Source organism: Rhinatrema bivittatum, chromosome 6, assembly GCF_901001135.1.
Source record: "Rhinatrema bivittatum chromosome 6, aRhiBiv1.1, whole genome shotgun sequence".
Taxonomy (NCBI): domain Eukaryota; kingdom Metazoa; phylum Chordata; class Amphibia; order Gymnophiona; family Rhinatrematidae; genus Rhinatrema; species Rhinatrema bivittatum.
In genome coordinates this window covers 238,632,151-238,636,345 of record NC_042620.1, presented here as the reverse complement: position 1 = coordinate 238,636,345, position 4,195 = coordinate 238,632,151, and the positions used below count along the sequence as shown (strand labels likewise).

At 41.7% G+C, this 4,195-nt stretch overlaps 1 long non-coding RNA gene across 1 annotated transcript; it reads right to left on the bottom strand.

Annotated features, from left to right (window-relative positions):
- Positions 1–1,567: 1,567 nt before the first annotated feature.
- Positions 1,568–1,888, bottom strand: LOC115093313. Its single transcript, XR_003857283.1, has 2 exons — positions 1,851–1,888; positions 1,568–1,729 (listed from the first exon to the last, which is right to left on the bottom strand). It is a non-coding gene; the product is annotated as an uncharacterized LOC115093313 (long non-coding RNA).
- Between the last annotated feature and the right edge of the window lie 2,307 nt (positions 1,889–4,195).

Below are 4,195 nucleotides of genomic sequence, written 5' to 3'. Positions count from 1 at the left end.
GGCTGTTCTTCTTCTATGTTCAAATGTGTGTCTGATTTTGCAATATTTTCCTGTTCTAATGATAAAACAGACAAACACTGTTTTTACTACTGTTTTTTTAAAAATCATATCTAAAAATATACATTAAAACTATTAACTTACCTTTTAATTTTCTTTGTTTTCTTCGTTTAGTAAGTGACATTTTATTAATAAACACAGGCTTCTGCCTTTCTTTGTTTGAAGAATCCATTTCTGTTTCAAACTCCAGACTGCTGAATCTTTTCTGGTCACCGGCTATACCCTTTTATCACCAGCATTAGGTGGGGCGTAACCACCAACAAACCTCAAAACCTGTGTATTGAAACAAAAAAAAAAAAGCTACCTGGCCTCTCTGTCATGTGATGGACATCTTATAGAATAAGATTGTTCTCTTGCTTGGGTTATCATTTACAGGGCTTTTTGTATGTATTATCAATATCTCTTTAGATCTGAAGCCCATTCACAAAACTATAGTATGTTAAACATTTTTTTATTTTTTTTTTGTGATTTAATGTTTGCTGATCATTGTTTCTCCCTAATTAGATTATGTGTCCCAGACAGCTATCCGCACCTACCTCATTACAATATACATCCCCCCCTTTTGTTCATGAAAGGTAGTGTGTTACCAGCGCCCTCTTAGGTCTTGGGACACTTTACAAAAAAAAAAAAAATTGGCCTCTCTTGAATGTCTTGTCATTCTGGTCTTTTTTTTTCCCTTCCAAACATTGTCTCATTCTGATTAGATTAACCATTTACAGATCTTGGATCCAGACAACTTCCCCCCCACACATAGCTCATAGCAATATACATTCCTTAGTTAATGAAATAGTTGCTGTATCAAACATTTTACAGCCTGTGCATTGATATCAAAGAGACTTAATAAAACCATAAGATATCCCCCCTAAAAACTTCCATATCACCTTAAAGCACAATTGACACATTTTGTTAATTCTGATATATTTATTAGTTGTTTTTATTAACTAATTTATACACATGGCAAAATTTGTTAAAATATTACAAAGTATTTCATTGTCAATACATACTTCTGAAATACAGACAAGAAAAAACAAAGACTGCTTTATTATACATTTTTAAAAAAGGACTGGTGTTTTCTCCCATAGATGATGGCATTTATATATTTTATCATTAAAATCTCATCTGTAGGTTTAAGCAAACTGTTTAGTTTTTGAACAGGATTTTCAGCAGTTTTCACGCTGTGTATAAGATATATGATCAGATTCATATCGTCATTGTTTAGGCTTAATACACCTCGTTTATATGCAGCTAATACCACAAGATTCAAAACACGTTCTAGGCACAACCTGTTACAAGCGGTCCTTAATTGTTCCTGTGTGTCAGAGGCAGTCCAATAAACGCAACTATGATCATCCTGACTCGGATCGTCGAGAACACAGCCTTCGCAATTTTCATACCGTATGCCAGACAGACATTTTTTAAGAATACTATAGACAGCCACCCTTACGATTAATCTAAATGTTGTTTTTCGAAAAACTCCATGCACCGGCGGTGGTTTTGGGAATCCTATATAGCTCCACCAGCTGAAATCGTGCACATCTTCAGGATTGTTGTTGGTTTTTTTTTGATCACATGTATCTGGTTCTTTGATACTTGGACAGAAGCAGCAAATACAGTTCATTTTGATACCTGGTGTGTCTCCATATTCTTCTGTTTGTAAAGATCCTTCATTTTCCTATAAAACATAATGTAAACATTAAATTAAAACCTCTTCTAAACAAACTCTCTATTATAGATAGCTCCCAAACACGCCACCCCTAAAATGCATCATTAGAAGGAAAGAGATTTTTTCTTACCTTACACTCAAGCTTTTCCAACAAATAATCTGCTTCGGCATCCAGAGCAGCTTTGTGCAGCTCTAAATCTTCAGAGTCATTTTCATTGATCAAGTTTGGATCCTGCGAATCAAAAAGCTTTTGTCCCAACGGAAGTTCATCAAAATCTGGGTCAGTGCTTCCTCCTTCTTCTTCTGCCCTCCGCTTTCGTTTATGGCTCCTCTTTAGTTTTGGCTGTTGAACGATTTTCATTTCAAGACGCTTAGGTGTTTCATATACGGCCATTTTCAGGAACAATTACAACAACTCTGCTTGAAGATTGTTCTCACGTGATCACTATCACATGCTTACTTCTATATCCGGTCTTGCAAGTTTGGGCGTGTCTAACAGAGAGGGGAGGAGGGAAGGTTGTGGGGGAGAATACAGAAGTCTGTTTTTTTTAAAACAAAACTAAAGCCTTGTGTTTCACCATTGCAAACCTACACCCCCCACTGCTTTCAATTATCCTCTGCTCAGATTTAGGTCTGGGGGAAGGGCGGATTGAGGCAGAGAGGGGCGGAGGGAAGGGGTGTTGTTGGATTCTCCCTGTCTCTGTGTATAGAATGAGTCACAGTTTCCTGCCTGCTCTCTGGTAACTTTTTTTATTGGGGCATGCCTATCTACAGCAAGGGCTTGGAGGGGTGGGCTTGGGCTTCTGGTGACATCACTGGGGGGTTTGGCTTGGGGGTTTGAGTGACAGCGTACCCTTTATACTACCCGGTCCCTAGTCTTTTGGAAAAAAAAAACAAAACCTGTCTTTTGCAAAGTTTGATCCTGCAGTTCATGCAATTCACCACCGGTAGCTTCAATCACTTGTTTTAAAAAAACCAAATCCTTGTCAACAGAACGAGCCACAGTTTTTCTGCCTCCTAACAGCTTGTATTATGTTTGTTTTTTTAAAAACAGAGTGGCTAGAAAAAAAGCATATTTCCTGCAGTTTTCCTGCCTCCTAAAAGCATACTACCGGCTCCGACATCATTAAAAAGGCATCAGGAGGTTCTAGGAGCGCATATTTCGGGACTTTTGTATTGTACTTCCGGTGAAATCATCAAAAACAGCCAGAGTCCATTAATACTGACATCATTAAAAAAGCGACAGGACCCTTTCTGATGACGTTTTAGGGGGTGTGTTTTTGGGGGGCGGTGTGGGGTGGACTTCCGGTGATGTCATACCCGCTATGTCACAGGGGGGTGTGGCTTGGGGTTGGGGGTGTGGGCGGGGTCATCCGTGACATCATGGGGGGGGCGGTTTGGGGGTGGGGTGTGGGAGGGGCTCCCCATTCACTTCTATTGGGAGGGGAGGAGCATTGATGGGGTCTGGGCGGGGCCAGGGGCGTGGGCCAGGGGCGGAAGGGGTGGGGCCTGTGGTGGAAGGGGTGGGGCCTGGGGGTGTGGTCGAGGGCGGGATGAGGCGGGAGGGGCGTGGCTACACCCCCATTCACTTCTATGGGGAGTGGGCGGGGCTTAGACCGGAAGTGGACGCTGATTGGCTGCGGAAGGGGTGGGGCCTGTGGCGGAAGGGGTGTGGCTGGGGGCGTGGTCGAGGGCGGGATGAGGCGGGAGGGGGCGTGGCTACGCCCCCATTCACTTCTATGGGGAGTGGGCGGGGCGTGGGCGGGGCTTAGACCGGAAGTGAACGCTGATTGGCTGCTGTCATCCTTATCTCACCTGTCAATCAGTTTGATTGATCGTGTACCCATTATACTACTGGCATACCTGAGACACATTAAAGGTCTAGCAGACAGTGGCCAATCTATGTCACAAGTACCCCCATAAGATCCCAAAGAATAGACTCAATCATTCATGCTCATGACCAGGATAAGCAATGGCTTTCCCAAGTCTACATGGCTAATAGGGGTTTATGGACTTTTCCTTCAGGAACTGGTCTTAACCCTTTTCAAACCCAGCTATGCTATCTACTTTCATCACATCCTCTTACAACAAATGTCACAGTTTAACTGAGCATTGAGTGAAAGAACACTTTCTCCAATTTGTTTTGAATGTACTACCTATTAGCTTCATTTCTAATTGGAAAGGGTAAATAACTGTTCCCCATTTACCTGTTCTACTTCACTCATGATTTTATAGACTTCTCCTCTCAGCCATCTCACCCAAACATTAAGTAGATCCCATACTACTATGCCAGTAATAGCAGTGGCTATTTTCCAAGTCAACTTGATTAATAGCAGTTTATGGACTTCTCCAAGAACTTATCCAAACTTGTTTTAAACCCAGTTACACTAACTGCACTAACCACATCATCTGGCAACAAATTCCAGAGCTTAATTGTGCATTGAGTGAAAAAGAATTTTCTCTGGTTTGTTTTAG